Source organism: Drosophila sulfurigaster, chromosome 2R (assembly GCF_023558435.1).
Source record: "Drosophila sulfurigaster albostrigata strain 15112-1811.04 chromosome 2R, ASM2355843v2, whole genome shotgun sequence".
Classification (NCBI taxonomy): Eukaryota; Metazoa; Arthropoda; class Insecta; order Diptera; family Drosophilidae; genus Drosophila; species Drosophila sulfurigaster.
Genome location: NC_084882.1, coordinates 12,666,740 through 12,692,121, shown reverse-complemented (window position 1 = coordinate 12,692,121; position 25,382 = coordinate 12,666,740). Strand labels below are relative to the sequence as shown.

Sequence of the window (25,382 nt, the reverse complement as noted above, 5' to 3'; positions counted from 1 at the left end):
AGCGAACAAGTTTTGCCACTGAGAAAGTGCGGGCGGCTAACGGATGTGACAAAACAACAACAACAACATGAACAAGAAAAACAGCAGCAACAGCAAAAACATGGCGCAAGGACAACGAGGTTGGCAAACAGAAAGATGGTTGCAGTTAACGAAAAGAAGCAGAGCAGAGCAGAGCAGCAGCGAAACGGATGAGATACAACGCGAAAAGTATGTTTTAATAAAAGCGGAAATGAAGCAGCGTTACCGTTATTTCCTGTTTGCACACAGTTTTGTTTGAAGCAGCCGCCGCCATCGCTAAAGATCTAAGAAGAGCAAGAGAGAGAGAGAGCAGCTGACCTGGTGCATTTCATTCCCAGCATAAACCACTTACACACAAAAAGTTGAAGAAGAAAGCTGTAAACAGATGAAATTAATGTGCGCGGCAACCAAAAATTTTAGCAGGCAACGCAGAAGAACTAAAAGGAAATTGATGAGAGAGAAAAAAGAGTAATGGGCGGCAAGCTAAAGTTAACCGGACTCAGGTGTATTGATTTCAACAGAACTTTAATTGAATTTCCAGCGAGACGAGACATGACGAGACGCATACATTTTAATTGAACTTACTCGTACAGTATCAATTAGTTAATTAACAATATTGTGGCAACAATGCAGAGTAAATGCCTGATTAGTTTACAATTTAATTAATATGTATCATCATCGTTGTGTAGTTTCAGCCCCAGTTAATCTTATTTACTTTGTTATTAAATGCAGGTAGAATAGATATTGACTTACACAACTACGGGGAAATGGAAATTGTGTAGAGTGGGCGTGACTTATCGGATCGCCCAACTATTGCCATAATATTGTTGCCGCATATCTTATGCACACATTTGTGCAGCCAACCGCAATGCAACCGGCGCGCTGTTATTCTTGTCTGTCCCAAATATACATATACTACCTATATATAGAGTAGTAAGCTAATAAAACATTTGAAAGCAATCACAACTTTTGCGCTCCAGTTCGATGGCTGTCATTGCATGTCTGCGCCGTTTGGCATGCAATTCCATCGCATAAAAAACGAAATAAAAATCAAGCTTTAACTGAAACTGAAACTGGAAATAGAAACACGAAATTCAAAATGTAAAAAGTAAGAAGGCATACGCCGTCCTCTCTCTCCCTCCCGTTCTCCCCACTCTTGTGACCGCAAGCCAAAATGTGGCGCATGCCAAAAATGAAAACGAAATGAAATGTTGGAAAAGTTGTTGAAAATGGCGTTGACAAATAATTTCATATCATGTCTGCGCATTTTGGCAATGCGCCTGGCATTTGCCTCTGCTTAGATTTCCTTTTGATTTGCGCGCTTCCATTTCCTATTCACTCTCTCACTCGAATAATCTTCGAGACTCTTCTCTTCCTCGACGTGTCTATGCCAGGATCAGTTTCATTTGATTTGGCGCAATCCCTGCCTCCATTTTTTGTTGTTTTTTTTTTGTGTTGTTTGCCTGCGTGCGGGAATGCGAATGTGGGTGCAGCTCATCCACCTGTCTCGACGATGTGTAGCTCACAATGACTCCATTGAACTTTTTGACAAATTTACCCTCCGGCTTACGACACACACTCTCAATCACTTTATCGACGCAGGATTTTAAAGTCTTTAACTTGTCTTTTGACTTTCGTTCTATGTGTGTGTGTGTGTGTGTGTTGCGCAACAATGAGAATGGGAGCAGCAGAAAAAATGAAATGCGAAAGAAGTAAAGTTCATAGTCAAAAGGATTGGAGTTTTCGGGCGCCGTCAAACAACGCACAGGAAATCTTTTGAGGCCACCTCGTCTAGCATCCATCTCCTCAATGAATGAGTGTGTATGTGGATGTTGTCCTTTGGCTGTCTCTCTGTCCTTTCGTGCGTATGCCAGCGAGCCTGAAACCTCTTTTTATCTCTCTCTCTCTCTCTCTCTCACACACACTTTCTGAGTGTGTGTTTTGTCGTCTAGGTCCTGTGGGTCTTTTGCTGTTTCGCCGCCTGCCGCCTTTTTGGCTTGGCAAAAGTGCAGAAAATTTGTGCAAGTTACGTGCTTGATTACATTTTTTTCCCAACTTTTCACTCGCCCTTTTTTTCTTGATTTTACTTTTCTTTTTCTTTCCTTTTTTTTGGGGGGGTTGCATTGATGGGTTTCACAAGTGGTAAGGTTAAAGTTCAGTGTGTGTGTGAGTGTGTGCTTGATATGCCTGCTGGCGACGTTGTTCTTTTGATTGTCTGTCTGCCCTTCGAGGCAGCATTTGATAGACCGTCCGGCCAACTGACTGAGTGACTGACTGGCTGAATGCATTGCATGTCTAGCGATTACCATAATTGAGCAAACACCTGTCCGACCACAAGCAAAAGCTTTTAACAAATTGTGGTCAGCTGTAATCGGCTTAAACTAAACAAATCTCAGCAATTAAGTAACAAACAATACTTAATCAAATGGATTCAAACCCATCAACTGTCAACTGCACATTATGATGGACGTTTTGTCGGGGTTCACACGAGAGTTAAAGGACATACACATAATACTATTATTATTACTCCACAAACAACAAACACACAAACGCTTGCGTATGCATTTATGCAGTCTATTTGGAAAATGGTTTTCATTTATCAGTGCGACAACAACAACAACAACAACAATCGATGTCAATGCAATTTAAAGGCTGCACAACAAATACAAAACGCATAAAGTCGGAGCGTGTCATGGAGTGTGGCAATTGCACAACATGACGTATGATAGATTTCTCTTTAAGCTTGTTCCAGTAACTGCTTCGGGCATGTCCAATGCACAACACACACACATAGACATACACAATCGCAGCATGTTGCCAGGACTCCGTGACTCTTCAGGCTGTTGCGCATTTGTCTCCGCATGCTGTTGCTGCTGTTGTTGCTGCAACTGCCACTGCTGCTGCTTCTGCTTCTGCTGCTGCTGCTGCAAGCTACACTCTGTAAAATTAGTTTTGCACTTTGTACATTGTCAGTGGCATTCTTTACACTTCTTGCTCTTGCTCGCCATCCCCTTGCTCCATATTGTGCGGCACTTTTAGTTGTTTGTCTCCACCTAACTCGGTTAAGGTTCTGCCAGCCGACTGTGGCTCAGGCGTGGCCCCAAAGTGTGTGTGTCTGAGTCTCCAGTGGTTGTCTCTGCTTTTCTCGCTCTCGCTCTCTATCTTTCTCTGCCACTCAACTTCAGCATGTCATGTTGCACATATGCATTTGTGTGTGTCTCTGTAGTAGTGTAGTTGTAACTAAAACGACTTTCATGTGGTTAGTTTGCTGGCCCACACACAAAACTCTGCACACTTAACGCTAAATGGGCGTGCCCCAAACGCCCCCCTGCAACCAACTGCGAGAGTCGTGGCTTTAGCAAATCAGCTTTGAAATTTATCTAAATGCCTAAAGCTCGTTATAAAATGAGCCCGGACAGGCGTAGATTTATGCAGCAATGTGCCATGTGCCAAGTGGCAACTGCCAGTTGCAAGTTGCCAGAGTTGCGGGTTGCCAAGCAAAGTTATGTAAGCAGCGCTGGAAAGTAGGCAACACACTTTAGCTTAGGCCTAGGCTAGACACACGATTTGAACTGATTGCCCATATAAGAGAGAGAGAGAGAGAGAGAGAAGCAAACACATACCAACACATTCATTTTCATTTATAGCACTTGCTTGTCGACACCACGTCTCTAACTCCCTTCGCTCCCCTCGCTGCTTGCTTAGACAGCCTCAAACGCACTTAGCCAAATTGCATTGCTTGGCAAATGTCTTCGCGCAGACGCCGTTGCTGTTGTCGCAATCGTAAAGCGTTAAAACCGCATTTGCAAACCAACAGCACTCTCCGTCTGTATCGCAATGTGGCAGCCAGCCATTCCCCCTTGTCCGCTCCCTCCCCTTGGCTGCTGCGTTTTTAAAATGTAAATCCTGCAAATTTTATGCACATTGTGTAGACGAATTTCCCTCTCTCCGCTCTCTCCGTCTCTTTCTCCATATCTAACCCTGTCTGTGTCTGTGTCCGCTCGGCTATATAAAATATTTTGTAAAACTGCATTTACACCACAAACACATTTGCATTTGAAATGTGCTGCATGCTGCTTGTGCTGGTATTACAACTCCAACTGTCTCGATGACACGCCCACCAACGACTCGACTCAACTCGACTCAACTCGACAAATGCATTCACAGTGGTGCAACATCAAAGTCAGACTGCAAAAGGTATTTGCGTTGCTCTTAAAGATTGCCAACGTGCCACTGTGCAGCGATGTCTAGAGAGAGTTGCAGCTGCATTTGTTTAGTGTTGTTGTCATTTCTTTTGCAACATTTTGTTAAATGCCTTGTAGCCTGGAAATCCTGTTTAACAATATATCCCCTCAGTGCACAACATGGCAGCTTCCGCAGCTGTTGCACATGTTTAGCCAGCCTCTTGGCCATCTGTTAAAGCTGTTTGCCACCGCAATCATCTCTCATCAAATACGATGCTGCTGCAGGCGAGTTGCTCCATTAATCCCATACTCAAAGGTAGTCAATAGCGAAAGCAAAGACTAATGAATGACATACTTAACGACGCCCACTTCGCGTGCATTTCGCGACAAGCTTAAAACATATTCTTTGGCAGTCAAGATGCGTTAATTTGATTTAAGCATTTGTGGCATGCGGTTGCTGTAGCAATATTCAAAAGCAGCAAACATTAAGCAACATTATGAAACATGGCCATATGACATGGTTGCCGTAGCGTGTCACAGAGCAGAGCAGAGCAGAGAGCGAGCAAACGCCTTTTGTTCGCCATTCGTTATCCTTGTGGAGGCGAAGCCTTTTAAAAGTTTGCCATCAACAATAAAATGCAAGTAAAATAAAAAAATACTTTATATAGTGTAATATTAAAGTCAGCGCAGAATAATGCACGAACAATAAACCAACGCGAACCATAAAATTTTGCATGCTGCGGCCGGAAGGCGTGGCTGCTGCGGCACTTTATGTGGCTGCCACGAGAAGAGCCACATAAAGCTTTAATGAAAGCGTTTCTCTTTTTTTTGTGTTTTCATTAAAATAAAGTACGAGAAGGTTACATTAGAAAATTGAAAACAATTTGAGAGAGAGAGAGAGAGTGGGAGATTTAAAGTTCGTATTAAATTCCCGCTCTCAGACTAAGCATAACTGTGTTGTTGCTGTCACACAAGTAAATCGAATTAAATGTGCAGCTTTTTGCCGACCACACAGACTGCACGCAATTCTTTGGGGCATTTAACTGCCACACACACACACATGCATACGCACGTAAAAAATGACCTTCGCACATATTCGAAACTGTGGCACGCTTCTACCTTGCAACACAACCTCTGCATCCTGTGCGTTGAGGGATATGCTACGTAAATTTTTCGCCTTTCTCTTTTGGTTTCCTGTATGCGGTTGCACGTTCATACGCTGCCACGCTGCCACACACTGTCATGTGACAGTTGAGGAGCGCGGCGCATAAATTTTTATTCAATTTCTGTCATTTCCCGAAATGTATAAACACATCACTCGATGCGTCGACGTCGACGTTGTCGGCGACGCGACGCGACGCTGGCAGCATGTATTTGACAGGCGGCTGCCGCATTTGCCGCAGCAGCCGCAAGGGATGCTTCCCTTCCTCGCTTCCCCTCTTTCTCCACTCCTCCACCTAAGCACTCGAGCTCCGTTCTGCATTTTGGCAAAAAGTTGTGGTTTAGATTGCCGGGCCTCTGTTTTGCCAATGTTTAAACTGCGCAAAATACGTATACGACAGCGTGCACGCGGCCAAAAGGCACGCGTGCCAAATATTATTTTCAACATTTTGCCCTCCGCCTGCCACACAGCTGTTGCCGCAGTTACTGCTGCTGCTTTGCCTCTTTGTCAGTTGAGCAGCGGAAAATATTTTGCGCTTAAAGAAACGCCAGGAAACAGCAACGGATGTGGCACACGGAATGCAAATAAAGTAGGGCCAGGCCAAGAGCCATGGCAGAAAAAGCGTAAGAAAATCTACATAACATACACGCAGCCTGTCGAAGCAAAACCAGAAATAAGCCAACACAAGGCATTGGGCTAAGTAAATTCTTAAAACATTTTGCTGCTCGTTGCGCTTTTGTCGCATTAGTGTACGTGATGTTGTGGCAGGAACAACAAAGCTGTCAAATTAGCACAGATCTGCGCTTAGTATCGATTTTTCTTCCCAGTCACTCCAGTCGTATACGTTATTTTTTGTTCTGCAGCTAATTGAAGTAGCTAGCAATGATATTTACAAACTGTTTCTTGCAGTAACATAATAATCCAATGTTTAAGTTAGAACTTCGCATGCTATTTCTCTCTCCAAGCTTAGCTGTTGGAAGCAGCTTTAAGGAGCTTTAAGGAGCTTTAAGCAGCTTAAAGTGTGAATTAAGCAAAATGTTTCCCCAATGTGAAGCAGCTATTTACTGCTCACACACACACACACACTCATTGCTATGGCAAATCAATGTAAATGGAGTGCATACATTACTCATACGCAACGTTGTCTGGCAGCCACACTAAAAGCTTGCAGCTAATGATCCTTCAATTGCTGTTTCATATGAGTTGCAAAACGTTGAATGAATGAGCCCCATTGAATTGAATGACACAAGCTTTGCAGCAAGCAGCAAGCAGCAACGTGCTAGGGTTGCATCAACAGCAACAGCATCAACAGCAAGGAGCAGCAACACTAAGTAAGTGCCTCAAGAGGTTGCACGATTGAGAGGCGACAGGGGAGAGCATGGGGGGGGAGGAGTAAGGGAGTGGAGTGAACTCTGTCGACGATGTTGATAATGATGCATGTTTCAAATCAATTTTGTTGTATTGTGCCAAAAATGTGCACGCTCTTGAGTGTGGTGAAAGTGCAGCAACAACAACAGCAGCTGCAACATTAGCAGCTAGTGTTGCTGCAACGTCGTGACGTCTTGTCCTGGTGCGGGTTTTGGGTTCCACCCAAGCGCTCAGCTTTTATGTTGCCGCTCGTTGAATGATTTCCAGCAATTCTTTTTCACCAGCTCAGCTTCGTTCCTGCTGCTTGCTTACTACTTTTTATGCGGCACGCCCCCAGTTGTTGCCCCATTGCAATGCTTGCATTACTTTCGCCATTTTATGTCGCAATACTTTGCAGCCATGTGGCATGTTGTGAAGTTCTCACCACGCCACCCTCACCCCGCTGCCTCCGCCTCCATTTTCAATTTGTGCGTGGCAAATGCTGTTGCCAGGCTCTTTTGCTGCTACTTCAATTTTTCAGCATCCGCGCTGTTCTTTGCTTGCTTGAGAATTAGTGTTATTGGCTTAAGATACACACACTTACACTTACACACACACAGACACACACTCGCACACTCGCTGAGTGCACACAAACACTTGTATCTTTGTGTAGTTTCTTCATGTTTGTTGACTTAAACACATCGCATTGTAAATAATTGTCTTCAAGTCCATTTCGCTTCCCTCATTTTTCAAGAACCTTTTTATTGTGTAACTTTCGAGTCGACTCGAGTCGAGTCTGTCTACCAGGGGCTTCCCCCATTTATTGCTTTGTTTCCTTGACGTTTTTCGGACATTTAATTAATTTCTTTAATCAGCAAACATTGTGAGCTGCGTTCGTGGAAATCGACACGACAAATATGTAATATGATTATTATTATTTTCTATCTTCATAAGTGCTCAATTACTTTTGCATTCCAAGAAGTATGTCATAATTATTTCTATATAAGATGATCTAATGCAATTATATATTTATTCCTTAGTATTATCGAATTCATCAACATTCTTTTATCGATTTACTTAGGCAACTTTCTTGCACAATATTGAAAAAACGTGGCAAAAATAGAGAGAACGCAAAAAAAATAAAATAAAAGATAACAGGCGACTTTTGGTGGCAATTTTCGCACATCGTTTTCAATTCTTGTGTCCCGTTTTATACACTTTTTTTTGTGCGCACAGCGAAAAGGAAAAACTGTTACGACATTTTCATTTTAATCTTATTAAAATGTTACACGCTTTGTGCCGCTTTCGTTGTGGGTGATGCGATGCCTTCAGCTTTAGCTTTAGCTTTCACTCTGGCCTCTACTTTGGGCCCACTTTGATATTGAAATAAGTTTTTAAATTAATTTTTTGTTAGCAAAAGTTGGCCAAACTGAACTCAACTCAACTGGACTGAACTGAACCGAACCGAACAGAACCGAACTGGCCTGAAGTGGACAGCATCCAACAAGAGCCAAGGACAAGGGCAACAAGCAGCAGCAGCACCATCAACACAGCACAGCGGGGTCACATAAAAAAAGGCGCTGAAGCTGGTAGCTGAGGCTGAAGCTGAAGCTGAAGCTGATGACTCCACACAGTTGCCAAATGGGCGTGTGAATGGACCAATTGTGTTCCATATTGATTGAATCGGCTATAGAGTGTATATATATATATATAGAGAGAGAGTGTATATAAACAGCCATTGTTAGCTATTTGTTGCTGCAAAATTGAAAAACTTTTGCTCGCCCATTGATTGACAGAAAGTTGTAGGGAAAAAAACTTGTAATTAAAATATAAACGCTCCCGCCTTGTCCTTGTTAGAGGTTTGTCCAGTTAGTCAGAAAATCAAAATCAAAATGAAAAACAAAATTTGTATGAATATGCAACAACATTTTCCACATTTTCCATTTTGCAATTTTATTGTGTGTTTATTTATGAAAGTGTTTGCAGTGTGCGCAAGCCAGAAACAGCAGCTGTGGGAGATTTTTTTGGGAATTGAGCTGTCCATCAGTTTGTCAGTGGGTTAAGAGTGCACAGCTGTAAAGGTGCCGCACTGCTGTGTTGCACGTTGCACTTTGTACGTTGCATGTTGTGTGTGTTGTGTATTGTGTGCGTTGCACGAGTATCACGTTGGCTGTTTGACTTTTATGCGCATTTCATTTGGCAGAAACACTCTTCATATGTGCTTCATGGCTGGCATTTGCAACTGCCAAAGGGTCGCAGAGACACCTCCTCCAAAACCGCTTCTACGAGTATTATTTTCTCCTCCCTTCCCCCTGTCCATCTCTTCCTTAGTGGCTCATAAATCACATAAACAACATTCTGATTTTTCGCGCATGATATTTGTGCCTTCCGTTAAACGAAAATAACACAAACAACTGCAACACAAAAAATAACTATTTGTTGGTTGATGCAAGAGGTGTTTCTGTGTGTGCAAAACAAAACAAATATCGAAATACGGAATACGGGAAGCCCATAAAACGAGATAAAAAATACAGCAAGACAAAAAAACTACATCAAATAGTCGTAGTAGTAGTATTTCTAGGAAACGGACAGAACGGAACCGCAATGCGCATGATGAGCAATAAAATTGGGGTATAAAAATGAGAATACAATGAGACAGGACGAGTCTGTTGAGTTATTACTTGCATTTTTTGGCACTGATTTGTTATGTTTTTCGTTGCGTTGTGTGCTGCTCCCTTTTGTGTGCTCATTCGATTGCAACTTTTGCAACAATGCAATGATTTTTATATGCCACCATCATCAAATTTGTAGTGCGACAATTCATTGCTTCCACTTCCACAGGGTGAATCCCAAATGTGATACATAGTAGCTGACATCAACTTTGCTCCCTTCAGTGAAGAAATATTCATAAACTGTTTAAGCCAGATGCTAGAGATAGACGGAGACGGAGACAGAAAGGGTTTTCCCCACAATAATTTTGCAACAGATATCCAATCGCTTTTACTGCCCTTTGGCAACGTTCTACACATCAAACACTTTCCCCTCAAGTGCCAAACAAAATAAAGAAAAGCTAAAGCTTAGCTCATATTCTTTATAATATTGTGCCCAATGCAACACACACACTCTCACACACACGCGCACACACATCTCGTATATCTCTTGCCATTTGCCGTTTTTATTTAATTTGCAACACTTTTCTCCATTTTTACAATGCGCTACATTTTTCAATTTACTTGTGACACACACACGAACTCAACACACACACTGAGTGAAAGATAGAGACAGAGTTTTTCTCTCTTTAGCTTCGACGTAATTTACACATTTTTCTGCCACATTAAGCGACGTTTTGCCTTACACAAGGCAAAACCAAGTGAAGTCAAGGCGAAGCGAGGCGAGGCGAAACGAAACGAGGCGAGTCGAATCGAGTTGAGTTGTTGGTTGGGCTCACTTGGCATGGGTTTGGTTGGGTCAGGAGTGATATTCCCCAAAGTGCAATAAACATGCGCGCTACTGACACACACACACACACACACACACACACGTATCTATATATATATACCTACGTCATGGCACACTTAAATTTTGCAAGACAGTCGCAAAAAAGCAAATAAGACAGCTCAGTCGAATGTGCCCGACTTTGAGATACGCGCTACCCATTTTGAATAAAAGCAAAACAGTATACCAAAGCACATACTTAAAATATACCAAAGCAAAAACTGTGTGGTATATTTCTATAAACACACCAAATAATAAACATCACACATACTAAAAATATAGCGAACGCAAAACAGTTTGGTATATTTCTTTAAATATGCCGAATCGATATACCGGAAAATATACCGAATGATATTTTCGGTATATTTGTGTACAATTAAACTTAAAATATACACAAAAAATACTAAATATACCTGATTGTCAGCGATTCTTTTCGATTTGTGAGGGCGAAAGTAGGCGTGGCAATAATTTGAAAAACACTCACTATAAGTACAGTCAAAAAATAATAGATAGCTCATTTAGTCTCTCAGATCTAGGCGTTCATACGGACAGACAGACAGTCAGACGGTCACAGCTATATAATCTCGCAGATCAAAAATATACGTATATACTTTATAGTGTCGGAGAAACCTACTGCCTGTTACACAAATTTCCTGCCGGCACAAAATTATAATACCCTTCTACCACATGGGTATCGGGTATAGAAAAAGAGAAAAAGAAGCAGCAAGTTTGCCGAATATAAATGCAGACTAAAGAAGAAATAAACTTCAAATAAGCGAGCGAACCATTTCCAAGATGGCTTACAGCACACACACACACACACACACACTCATACGTATACACTCATCTGTATGTGTGTGCTTAGTGGCAGTTGCTGTTAAAGCGCTGCCTCTAAAGCTGAATCCCTAGACAAGCCCAGAGACCCTGCACATATTCGCTCTCGCTCTCTATATAAATAACTATAAATATATATTGTACAGCATATTACAACTACTACTGCTATATGCAGCTATAGCATACATATATCTGGTTATCCATCTATATATCAGAGCTTGGTCTTCTTGTTGCGCACAGCCTTAAACACTCGAAGCTTAAGCGTTGCACAAATATTTATTGTGTCATTGATTTTGCCGCTAAGCCGCCAAGACTTGGCGCTCAACTTACCAGGGATACTTTTTTGCCCCATCTTCTTCGCCCTTTGCCTTTTTGCTTGCCTTATTTACTCAACGCATTGCTTTTGTTGTATATCGTGTGTGTGTCTGGCAACACAAATATTAAATTTCACACATTCTCCTTGGACTGAAAAGGGACACTTTTGTGCCAGCCTGTGAATTCGCCAGGGAAGCGACCAAAAAAGTGAACGCTGATTGAAATTGAAAAATATATAATTTCAAATGTCCTTTCACTTGATAGAAAGGTCGCGCTTTTAAGATAGAGAAGCTTTTCATTATGTGGAAATCCATTTTACGAATATATCAACAAATATTTCACATTATTTCACTGTTTAATAAAGCGCTCACATATCAATCGATTGTGCATTGCATATAAATTAAAATTATTATTGAGCATCTTTTTGGTTTAATTACTTAATCAAAACATCTCTCGTTTTCCCCCATTTCATTGCAGGTAAGTCGACCAGTCAATTATGCCACGGACTTTTTTTCTCAGTTGTATGGTTTCATGTGAGTTATAACAACAACAGAGTAATTTTTAATTGAAATGAACTGCAAATAACACAGCAGCAACGAATGTGTTGTGTTGTGTGTGTAAATCCAACTAATCCCCGGTTGAGCGACCGCATAAATCAACCACAAATAACAAGAGGGCAGTGCGAGTCTATTATGCTATATTTCACTATACAATTCAATGCAATATATATAAAAATATCCCTGGGCATAATTGCCTAAGCAAAGCAAAGCAAAGGAATGGAGGGAGGGGAGGCATACAAAAGCCAGGGCATTTTAGCTGAATATGCATCAATAATTCATAAAATTAAATAGCAGCAAATTAATATTGCATATGTGGGCAAAGAGACGGGAGACGGGGTGAGCGAGGGGGAGAACGGAAAAACTCGTGCGTTGCGGCATTGCGGTGGCACGTAACGGTAACGGTGGGAAGTACAATGTGTAAACATTGATTGACTAGATAGCAAAATGACAGCCTAATGCCACAACACCCTGACACATAAAAAGCGAACATACACACAAACACCAACACACGAACGCGATGAACTTGCAACATCAACATAATAATAATAAATTAAAATATTAGCGCTTAATTAAAATTATCAATCGACTCAAACCAATTTGCAGAGTTGTCACTGAGCTGACAACACGCGCCGCGCGGGCAAAAAAAGCGAGAGAAGGCATTAAATCAACAACACGCATACGCCCCATTGGACCGCAGGCAAATATTTGCAAATTAGCCAGCCATCTGATAGATTGAGTTTGCGGCTCTGCAGCGCAGCGCATCGCAAATACTTTAACTAAATACATAATTATTTTATGCATTAAATATGGACTGGCACGCTTTAATGCGCATGAGAAAACACGCGTTGTTTTATTTATTTAAACAGCCAAAAACAACGACAACGATGAATAACAAACAATATTGATAGTACATTAAAGTCGATGCTTCTTAAATTGAAAATATCTCCCCTTTTCGAATTCAATAGAAAGAGAGAACTCACAAATCTCTGTAGAGCTTTTCAATTATATGTAAGATTTGCCATCTCGTCTTTCAGCTCATTTAACTGAGAACGAGAGATGAAGCAAAGTCATATCCACATCCACATCTAACTGGATGATGTCTGTGTGCCATAAACCAGACGCGTGCCAATGTCAAAGCAGCACACATAAATCAATCAAACTGCGCAACTTTGCAGTTGCACAATCGACTAATCACAATCAGCTGAGCTGAGCTGAACTGAACTGAACTCATCTCTCTCCTGTGCGTCATGTGTGCGGCAATGTGGCGATGCCAGTTGCCAGTTGCCAGTTGCAACATCAAGTCAATGACATCAATTTCCGTTGTCAATAATTCAACTTCAGAAATGAAATTTAATCTACCTGGAACGTGAATTGCGAACTCAGTTGTGTCCCTGTTGCATTTGCAGTTTTTCAATCAAAACTAACCGAAGCCAAAAATGTTCGTTCGCATACCTTTTCAAGTGTTTACCATTATTAATCTGATTACAGTTAACGTGCCAAGAAACTGCGCAGCTAGAGAGTGGGAGGGTGGCGGAGGGAGCCAAGTAAAAAGACGTCGCCAAGGCAACTGAGTTGCCTCTTGCAGCGTTTTGAGGATTCTCTCCCTCACAACTTGCGCACATTTCATTTGAAACTTTTCAAGTGCCCATATATGTAATGGCATATCAGTCAGACGACGACGACTTGCTGTTGTGTCTTTCTCTGTGTGTGTGCCTGTGTGTGTCTGCTTCTGCATGTGTGCGGGCGAATGTCATGACAGTCTTGTGCCAATTGACAGCTTGACAAGTGAGCAACATGAGAATTCAACTCGTATGTCAAACTCGAACTCGAACAAGAATATGTAAAGTATAAAAACAAAAAGCCAAAAATATTTGTTATAAAAACTTTTTTTGGCTGTGACAACTTTTCCTCAACTTTTCCCAGCCAAATGTGCAACTGTCCGTCTATGAGTGTGTGTGTGAATCTCGGTGTGTGCTTTCTGTACAGACGCTATCTAGACCAGAGATTTAATTAATCAATTATAACGATAGCAACTTTTTGACCAGCATGCAGCATGCCCAGCATATAAATCTAAATGTCAGCTAAAAGCTGTTCAACAATTTAACATGCAACTGGGTTTTAGCTACAACTACAACTACAACTGCAGCTGGAAGTGAATTCGAAAAAGTGTTGCATACTTTTTTTGGGCGTGTCGTGCATACAGTATTGATGATGCATCAGATGTTGGCAACGCATTAAGATAAATAAACAATAAATATGAATATGCATTTGACAATTGCATTTTAAATAGCACACTTGTAATTTTCAATTTATTTGCACTCAAAAATGTGACCAAAAATAAAACGCAATCATTCGGTAAACGAAGCGCAAATGCAATTGCCAGATTTGCATAGTTATTTGTCAGGTTTTGTGCACTTTAATTGATTTAACAATTAATTTATGCTGATTGCATTGAAGTGCCACAAATTTTGAAATTACCAATTAATTGTACAACCATTTAAGCTTGAGATTAAGCTGGCGATTGTTTATGCACGTCTGACTCAGACAACAATGGCATAAAATTCTATAAACAATTAATTGAAAAATTGACATAACTCTTGGAGTGCCAAATGGCTTACGCTTTCGCAGCAAATGTAAAACTCTTTGTGACCGCAGCATGACAGCGTGTGTTGTGCACACACACAAACACAACTCTCTCTCTCTCTCTCTCTCTCTCTCTCTCTCTGTCTCCCTCAGGTGCTCAAGGGCTGGCTGCTAGTGTCTTTTGTGGTAAAAGCATGCATAAAATATGCCAATGTATATACTCTATTCTACAGTTCCCAGCAGCACACATGACGCATTCATCTCTATTTGCTTAAAGTGACGAGGCAACTCACACACACACCACCCACCCACACACACACATATACACCCCATTGGAACTTCAATTCATCCATAGTGCACAATTTCTAACACTCATACGCCCAGTTGGCATTGCACTGGGCTGCAGCCAGAGATGGAAACACTTTACAATGCACACTGTGCTCTTGTGCTTTGCTTCCCCTCCTCCTCACTCCCCGCCTTTACAGTATTTTGTCATATTTCTCTTCTACTTGTTGTTCAATGTAAGTGTGCTGTTGTGTTGCTGCCATTGCTGCCTGCTGTTGTTGTCTTTTAAGGTTCATCAAAGCTTCAACATTGTTTGGTCACAGTTGTTGGCTACGCTGCCAATCCAACAGTCACTCCTCCTCTCCCCTCCCCTTCCCTCCCCCATGTCCCTGTTCTCGTCACTGGCTTCAGCACTCGACATGTTCGTCATAGCTTCTAAACTGTCTTGTGAAATTTTTCCTGTGGGAGTTAAAATATGCACAGACTGGCTGGCTCCATGACGGCTTTGCCAGCTCCTCCATCCTCCGCCTTCTGCTGACTTTTTTGCTTTATCCATCCAGGGCGATGGCACACACACACACACACACTGACACATGTGCATTTTTCGCATGGTGCTGTAACGGGTAGTTATGCTCTAGTGCATGTGCAACTTGTCTGTTGTTTATGACACCCCCCATCTCTTTATCCCCAACCAACCCATCAACTGTATATGTGCGAGTGTGTGTGTGTGTGAGTGTGAGGATCTGCGTGTTGTTGCCGACGTTGTCGTCATCAACATCATCATACGTCTCGGTTTCGTGCTCCAATCACAAGCATATCATCACACACACACATACACACACAGAGGCAAAATGAGCTCAACACTTGTCCACAGCAATGGCGAAGGACTTTTTGTTGTTGTCTGAGGGCATCCAGAGGATACACATTTGAATTTAGCCTTTGGTTTCAGCTTCATGACCCCCTTATCGAATATTTTCTAATCTTGCGAGGCAACAAAAAATATTCAATAGATTCTTACGCATATTTCCCCGATGGCCAAAACAATATGAGCTGCCTTAAATCTATTTATATAGTATACATATAATAAATGCCAATATGCTGGGCATTCTTTGGCTATCTAATATGAATTGCAATTAGCATAAAGCTAAAGCAATTAATAAACATATTCATAGTTTTCGACCATAAAAATTGAATTCCTAAAACATCTCAGTAATCATTTTACTTACTTTTATTAAAATGCAAAAGTATAACTAAAGCTATAAGTATAAAACTGAAGCAATTATATAGACGTTTTTATAAATTTATAGCATCAAAATTCTATAAGAATTGCTAGCTTTACTTGTTCTTATTAAAGCGCAAAATTATAACGTTTATTTCTCTACTTTGTTTTACGTTCTACTTCTTTTAGCCTTAAGTTATTATTCTGCGTGCTGGCTAATAAAAGATTTTTCTCATTAATTTTTTACCCCCATCAACTAACAAAGGTGTTGAGCTTAAAAAGTCAGCCAAAAGGCTGCGGGCTATTGACGCAGCTTAGACAGCAGAACTAACATCAAAAGCTGCGTATACTTAATGCGAAAATTTCCAAGAATTAAATATTGTAATTAAGCTGCTCGGTAGTCTTTCGATCGAGATTTACTGATGTACGTCGAAACATCGGAAAATATATTTCAATAAAAATACGCTTCCTATGGAATTTATTGAAGCTGCAGTAAATTGCAAAAGCTCAAATGTGGATAGAAGCTGGAAGCTGCAAGTGCAGATTGCCACTGTGAGTAATGGCGCAGACAAATGGCAAGGCAGTCGACAGTTTTCTATAGCAGACAGTCACCCAAACAGTCAGTCATTCAGTCAGTCAGCTGCGAGTCATTTCGTTGAGAGTGCAACAACAACGACACCCAACGACAAGTGGATGGGGGAAGTGGGGGAAGCGTGGGAAGTGCCATGCAGATCATCGCAGCAACAAAAATATTATTATGTCAGCATTATGTTCACAATGTCGTCTGCCATTAAGTCAACGACGACAACACCAAACCAGCAAAACCAGACCGAGAGTGAGAGAGAGAGAGAGAGAGAGGAACAACCATAACAATGGGAATGCGAGTGACATATGAAAATGTGCAGACAGTTGGTTTGCATAATAGAAAACATAAATTTTTCAGTTGCACACAGTTTGTGTTCTCTATTCTTCCGCCATATTATCCTGACGGGGGTGGGAGGTAAAGAGGGGTGCATCAACAGCAGTTGGTCAACGGATATTAAGCGAGGGAGCTGTGCGATATGTTGATCATTAAAAGCCTTGAATGCTTTCGGAATTAGAATACGTCCGAAATTACATGTTACGAGAGAGATGCGCTTTTGTTTTGCCATACGTTACACTGTCCTTAATTCGATTGCAACAACACATGCAAGGAGGGGAAAGAGAAATTAAGTTTTGTAGTTTCCATGCACAACTTACGAATTAATTTCCAACACAAAGAATGCAAAACAATTGAAGAAAATGCATTTTATGTTTCGTGCCTTGCGGTTGTTTAGTTTTAATAAAAATAAAACACTTTCTAAATACTCATTGTAGAAAGGTAGCTCGAATGACATTTTCATTTAGCACAGGATATTTTCTCGTTCAGCTCGCTCAGGCAAGGACAAAACAATTTCGGGTTTTGCTTTTTTACTTGCACTTAACGCATAATTTCCTCTATTTTGCTGCTGGTTTCGCACAAGAAACGATGCCAAAAAAGCGTTTCTTCTGCCAGGTCTCGCTCAACTCAACTCGATTCGACTCTTTTGCCCCCTCTTTGTATCTGTGTGTGTGTGTGTGTGTGCATTTGTGTGGGTGTTTGTGAGCATGAAATTAAATTCCATGTCAAAAACAATAACCGGCAAGCAACGCAGAATGCAGTAACAGCAGCAGCAGCAGCAGCCAACCAACGTTCGCTTCAAAATCCCAGCGATGCTACTGCCGGCGGCCAAAAAGGGCGGCAAATAAATTGAATCGAATTTAATGTCAAAAGTGCAGCATATAATTGGCTTCATGTTGTTGTTGCTGCTGCTGTTGCGTTTGCTTTTGCTGCTGCTGCTGCTGTTGTGGTAGCAGCAATTGGTCTGATAGCACAGCCAGGGCAAAGGCTAAAAACTGCATTAAATGTGCGTGTGGAGCACACACAACACACACTCTACACACACCTGCGATAGCGCCATTATCCACGCCTCCCATTTGACACACACCTCCTTGGCCCCCCTTGGTCACAACTCGCTTTGTGCGTTTGCCATTAAAAGCGCAAAATTCAATTTCGTTTTATTGTTCGTTGGTTAAACAGCAGCAAACGCGAAGCGGAGCAGAGAGGAGTGTGGCTTAAATATCATAGCATCATATAGTAGTAGTAACATGATGGTGTTGGGGCGTGGCAATTGTATTACGCCCACCTGTGACTCGTGGCTATTTTTCACACAAACTCGCACGCGCACGCTGCGTATGAGTAATGATGTTTGTTAGGGAAAAAAGGGGGAGAGAAAAAAAAGATTTGCGCTGACGCTGCTATTATTGCAGCTGCTGCTGTTGTCGCTGCTCTTTGCTGCTGCTGATGTAATGCAACTAATTTTGTTTTTGGTCAACCGAGCGCACTTTTCACCATACGGATTAAGCGACGTAGGAAATTTCGTTATGACATCAAAGTATCACCTATAAAGAGTGCATCAATCGAGCAATTCAATCGAAGAGCAACTCAAAGCATCAAACTCTGGCATCAAAGGCGACTAAAAGCGCAAGCAAAACTCTGAGCAACATCACAGTTTGCTACCAAATGCAATATGAGTTGCAAAGCCACAAATATGATTGCTTTTAGACCGATGACTGGAATTAGATTATTAACTCTACTCGACTCGACTCGACTTGACAGCAGCTGCACAGTTGCAGCCACATCATTTTGGGGACATTCCAAATGGGGACACGTATTTGCCAGGATATACAAGCTAGCAATATTGCAGTCTCTCTATCCTGTGAGTGAGTGTGTGCACGAATATTGTAATTAAATACTTGATTGCCATTCAATTCGAAGCAAGCTCGGCTCACACACACTTTGTGTTTGTGTGTTCTATTGTATGCATGATTAAGGAGCGAGCGAATGGATCCATTTGAAGCGTTTATCACATGACGCAATTTTATTTCCATAAATCTGGGCTACCTTGAAGCAATTTTCCAGCATTTTTGTCACAATTTCTTATCTCATGAGCATAAAATTAACAACCCAACAAAATGGCGCCAAAATCAACGCAAAATATCTTGCACATTATTATTTGCCTGAACGGCCGAGAAAGGACCAAACAAAAAAAAAGCAGTACGACGAATGCGAAGCATTATTTAAAATCGACGCCTGCGGCATTTTGCTATAAAAATTTGTGCGCGATAAAATGGAATTATGAGGACGACAAGCAAAACGTGAAACGTGAAACGTGAAACGAGAAACGATGTGAGCACGATGATGCTGCTGAGGACGACACGTGTTCTTATTAATTTTAATGCATATTAAAAATCGCAGCCTGCGGGACTCTCCTCCTGAGCTAAGGAAAGAAAAACCTTGTCTCGAAGTTGTAACTTTTCTCGAGCAGAGCGTATCAATAAAAGTACGAAACGATGAAGCTGAACTCGAGAAAAAAGGGGAGGGAAAAATCTTACGAGTTTGAAGCCAACTCATAAAATGCCAAAACCACAACAATACACAATACACCCACGTACATGAATGTGTATATGTGTGTGTGCCTGGCAGTGACTTATGTTTATTAGATTTTATGGGCGCTCATCTGAGCTTGGAGCTTCAGAACGCTCGAAGCGCAGTCAGCTTGCTGCTGCTGTGGTTTTGGCTCTTCACAATTTTCGGTTCTGCATTAAAATATCTTAATAGAAAAGAGATAAGTCATAAAATATTAAATGAGTGGCTACCACACACAAACACACACACACACATACACATTTAGACAAAAGCTCATAATCAGTCAGAGAGTAGAAGCATCAGCAGCACACCAAGTGGCACACAGCGGTTTCATCTGCTGCTGGCAAGCGGCTTTCTTCTTCTTCTCTTCTCTTCTCCGCTCTTCTCTTCTCGTTGGGTCCACCAGTCTACCGCAGTGCTGTGGTTATGATTTGCCACACACCCTGCTCACAGGAATTTCAAAGCGAGGAGTATTAGTTGACAAGTGATATCTAAAGAAATTTCATTTTAAATATACACAAAAATATTAGTTGGCCATTTTGAGTTTAGTACAATTTAAAGAAGTCATTGGAGCAGTGCTGTAAATAAACTATTTTATTTCTAAATTCATTTACATATTAAATAATGTATGCAACTACTAGTTTAATATTAGTTAGCAAGTATATATATGAAGATATTGAATTTTATATAAATAGGATAAATTTCATATTGAATAAAGTTTCGTAGTCATTTTATTTCAAATAAATAAATTAAATTTCATATTGAAAGATGCTGAAAGTAGTAAAACGATTAAAATTGAATGATGTTTTGAAAAGTCAGAGAAACAGTCCTGTAAATAAATAATAAATAAAAATTTATAGGTGCATATTTAAATCTAAAAACAATGAGTACTAGCAAATAAATAAATGTTATTCTTATCTTTGTCACTTAATTGACTTCAAAAAGCATTTGGCAGTCGTCTTAATAACGACAATAAAATGATGAATTTGGTTATGAACTCATATTTGTATAACATAAAATAAATTGCAAAATTATTACTTAAATAATCAAATTAAATTGAAGTAGTTTCAAAAAGCATTTGGCAGTTTTCTCATAAATTCTAAAAATTCTTATTATTGCTATTATTTTTACCACATTTTATACATATTAAATACCATAACTGCTATTGAACTGAGCATTTTTATGACACTCAATTAACTTATTTTATTATATTATACACTTATTATTTTTATGATATTTGTTCTCGCTTGTCATCAACTCGTGACTATACTAAATAAATTTCGAAAAAATTATTTCGATTAATCAAATAACACTCCATCGTCGCAAAATTTTGTAAAATTATTATGGTTATTATATTTTATATAACTACTATAATAATTTTCAAATTTGTTGCTCATTTCAAATTATCAAACAACACTTAATTGACTTCAAGTAGTATTTTGGCAGTCGTCGCATTGAATGCTGCAAACGATCTTGTTTGTTCTTAGTGCTCATGTTTTCATTTTGCAGATAAATAATGCACAAAAGTTGTTCATTTAACTTTGCTTGTTTGTTTCGTTTCGTTTCACTTTTTGTTTGTTTGGCGGTCGCAATGCTAAGACAGAGAAAGAGAGAGACAGAGACAGAGAGAGAGCGACTGTCAGATTGCCAGACAACCATCCTGACTACCGTCGTTCCTGTTTGCCTGCCATGTGCCAGATATAAATCTTGAGAGCCTAAAACCAACCGAGGGCAACTTTTTTTTTTCTCCGCCGCGTTGTTGTTGTTGTGTAGAAACAGCAGCAGCAGAAGCCTATGGAACAGTTTCACAACCAAAAATAAGTTAAGAAACTCATTCACATAATTTTCGAGTTTATTGTTAGCTGGCTGTTCATGTTGTTGTTGCTATTGTTTGTGTTGCTGTTGCTGTTGCTGCCATGGCATGATATACACCTGGCAGGCAAAGGCATAAACCTGCTCTCTAATTACCAGACCCCCCGAAAAGAGAGACCATAAAATATAAATAAAAATCATTCATTTTCACTGCATGCTGCTGCTGTGTGGAGGAGTTTGCCTAACCTAACCTAAGGCGCCAAACATTTCTCTCTGTTTGCCACTGGCTGCTCCTTAAGGTCCTTTAGATGATGACGACGACGACGATGTTGTTGTTGGAGTTGCTACTGCTGCTTCAGCTGCTGCTGCTGTTGCTGTTGCTGCTACTGCGTTTGCGGCTGCCTTTTGTGCGTAAAATTTTTATAGCCTACACTTGGGCGCTGGAGCAAGTTACTGCCACTTAATGAATTAACATTATTTTGATGGGTTTTATGATTTTGTTCATACTTGGCCAACACACAAATAGGCCACAACCGCAACACCAACACCAACAGCAGCAGCAGTGGCAGCACTGGCAACACCTCCAACTGTTTTTTAACTTTTTAATAAGCCACAAAAATATAAAGCCAAAAAAAAAAAAAAAAAAAACGAAATAAGGAATAAAAAATTAAGTAGATTCGTGCATAAGCGTAACTCCACTCAAATCATTTCATTAATATTTGGGCGTGAGCTTGGACCACAGCAACAACAACAGCAACAGCATCAGTAAGAGCAACAGCAGCCCTTTTTATGTTTGGCCCGCATGGAAATTGCTTTTTAAGTACTTGGCTTCAATGCAGCGCAAAAGTTTTAGCTGCAGCGCCACAAAAAAGTAAAATAAATGGAAAGAAAATCAAAAAACGGCAGTGGAGAAAAAATATAAGCGGGAAAACGTTGAGGAAAATGCGAACGCTGAAGTGAAAGTTTTTATTAAATGCATAAAACGAGTCAAAGTCGTGACTATGTTGTATCTGTGTGTGTGTGTGTGAGTTCGCGAAAGTGTGTGAGTGAGAGTATGAGTGTGTGTGCGTGTGTATCGGGCGACATAAATCTAAGTGCTTTAACGCCCCTGAGGCTGCTTGTAGAGCGCCTACTTTTGTGGCCAATGGTGCAAACTGTTTCACCCGTTATAGCCACCTTTCCCCCCTTTCCTTTCCTTTCATTCAACTTTCAATGTCCTGTGTGAGTGTGTGTTTGAGTTTATATTACCGAGTACAATGTGTATGTTATGTAACACTTTGTGTGGCGCTTTTGTAATGAGTTTTCAAGTGGTTTTATGCATAGGCAGGTAATTTTAGCATAATGCCTAATGATGTATCTCTTGTAGGGGGCTTACGAAATGGCCAAAAAATGTGCCAGGTTACGGTTAACATACACACACTAAGACATTTAAGCATCCTTTTAGTTATTGTGAATATAAAGTGCCCAAAAAGGATATCAAATTTCATTTTAAAGTGTTCCGAATATATGACTTTAAGTTGTCAAACAATGTAGTTCAAAGTTATAAACTCTTCTCGCTCATACAGGAATTGAAACGATAAATTTCATAGTATAATATTTTATTCTAATCACATATTTAATTATACAACTTGGCACTTGAGCGCAGTATCGTTGCTTTGCTTTATCAGTGTGTTGAACTATGATACAAACTAATTACATTGCTTATCACTGACGTACTCGATAATTGATAACAAAAAACAGGCTTATATAACAAACAACCAAATATAATTTGTTTATTTTTGTCGTTGTTCTCTTGTCAATGCGAAATATTTAGTCGAAAAATGAATTCCCGTACTCGAAACAGCTGTTATCGTTAACGACAAGAAAATACACGTGCAATTCCCACATTTGAAATGCGCGCTCAAAATAAAATTCCCTAACGACCAAATTTCCCTTTTGCACTCGCATTTTGTTTAGTCGGCGAGTCGCTCACTCACGCAAACACACACACATACAAACGCTGCTCTCTCACTCTCTTGGTCATGACAGCAACAGCAGCAGCAGCTGCCGCATATGCCGCTGCCGCACCACGGCGAATTAAGCAAAAGACGGCGAATTTATCAGTGTATCTGACAGTAAGCAGCAGCAATCGCCCCGTGTGTTTGTCTGTCTCTGTCATCATAGTCGCCGTCGTCGTCGTCGCCGCCGTCTCGTTGCTGTAGTTTTTCTGATTGTGGCCCATGCAAAAAGAGGCAAAAATTCTTAAATATCATAATATATTCCATAAAAATTCTCAATGATATAAGCCAAATGCTGACAATTGGCAAATTGCATTGCTAAATGAAATAACACAAGTGACTTTTGTTGGTGCTAGTGGAAAAACGTGAAATGTTCTGTGGTGATTTTCGTGTGTAGTGCGTTCGCTTGAAAAATTCTCTGCGCAGCAGCCGCCTTTTTTTCGGCAGCTGCGGACAGTTTGCTACAAAAGCAGAATAAAGAATTTATCGCAAAAAGCAACAACATAAATTAAATGGACAACAATTTATAGTGCTTGAGTGTGTTTATATGGCACGTCTATGGCAACAGTCCGGAAATATTGTTGATATATATACATATAAAAGCATAGCAATAAGCATATACTTATTATGTACTCATAATGTGCGTGTGTAGTGCATACCAACAGTCTCAAAAAACAATTAAGAAAAACGTCTATTTCTCAACAGCAACAAAAAACTAAAAACAGAAAGAGTCGTAAATGCAAATGGAACACATACTATAAATATATACGACAATAAACAATACGAATAAAATATAGTTGTCCATAGTGCGCCCAGTGTTCAAACTAGATATTGTTGTTGTTCTTGTTGTTGCTGCCTTTGTTCGTTGCGTTGCTCCTTATGTTGGTGTTGTTGTTTGTGGTGCTGCTGTTGTTGTTATTCGCATTTTGTGTACCTTTCAAGAAATCAATAAAAAAGCAGAACGCAACCCAAAGGCCAGGCAAATTCGCTCAAAACGAGTCGCAACACACTCACACAGGGAGAGAGATTGAGAAAGAGCGTGTAACACACAAAGAGAGAGCGCGAGAGTTTCAACTCTCTCTCTCTCTCTCTCTTCGTCTCTCGCTGCTCTCGTTGAGTTTTGTTGACATTCTGCCGCCGCGTTTCGAATGTGTTTTTTTTCTTTTTGTGGTATCTGAACTTTGAAGAAGCTCTGCTTGATGTCTTTTACAACGACGCCACACAATTTAGCATATTTAGCAAAAAAAACGAAAAACAACAAAAAAGAAAACAAATGATTTTTTTGTGTTGTTATTTTTGTCTGAAAGAAGACAACAAAATACATCATGATAAGCACGCTCAATTCACAATTCACAATTCTCAGCTCGCAGTTTCGGTTCTTTGACAGTTAAGTGACACAATTTCTGTATTTTTGGAGCTCTGAGCTCTGTGTGTGCTAGTTCCCTTCGGATCTGAGCGGTCTGCGATGCGATAGTCCCATAGAGATATCTCTCCCATATATTGTATATATGTACATACATCGTATCTCTCTCGACGAGAAGTCAACTCGCACGTTATCGTCATAGTCGCAACCACGTGCACTTTGCCCAGCCCAGCCCCAGTTGGAGAACAGGCCCGGTTCTATTGATTTTTCGCCGCAGCAAAGCAAAAGTCCTTTGCGTGTATATGTGTGTGTGTGTGTGTGTGTGTGTGTGTGTGTGTGTGTGTGTGTGTGTGTGTGTGTGTGTGTGTGTGTGTGTGTGTGTGTGTGTGTGTTTTGTGTGTGTGGCGCCAATGTCCTTTTGTGCATGCGCATCTTTGAGCTGCGTTTATTGCAGTGCACTGACCTTAGCCATGCACAAAATTGGGTAAATTGCACTTCGCATTGTTTTTCCGACTTCCACTTCCAAATTTTGTTTGTGATTTATTTCCCTTTCAAATTAACGCCATGCAAAGAGTCGGTTAAAACAACAAACACAAACAAAACGCCCCGATTTCAACACACACTCACACACACACACAATATGGGCCATTCATAAAGAGTCCGCATAAAACAGTCCGCTTGTCTGGGTCGAAAAAATAAACAAACATTTGCTCCCCTCCCT

The 25,382-nt window shown here is 40.5% G+C and overlaps 2 protein-coding genes across 3 annotated transcripts in view; one reads left to right on the top strand and one right to left on the bottom strand.

Annotated features, from left to right (window-relative positions):
* LOC133837838 (uncharacterized protein C2orf42 homolog) overlaps positions 1–25,382 on the bottom strand; it is a 139,796-nt gene that overhangs the window by 79,681 nt on the left and 34,733 nt on the right. The window contains exon 4 of one of the 2 annotated variants that reach the window (XM_062268741.1): positions 20,236–20,318. The exons of the other annotated variant lie outside the window; for it this stretch is intronic. The gene's annotated coding sequence lies outside the window, so the exon portion shown is untranslated. Of the gene's footprint in view, positions 1–20,235; positions 20,319–25,382 lie in introns of those variants that run through there. 2 annotated transcript variants of the gene reach the window in all.
* The window catches only part of LOC133837837 (tyrosine-protein phosphatase 99A), a 110,193-nt gene that overhangs the window by 55,685 nt on the left and 29,126 nt on the right, over positions 1–25,382 (top strand).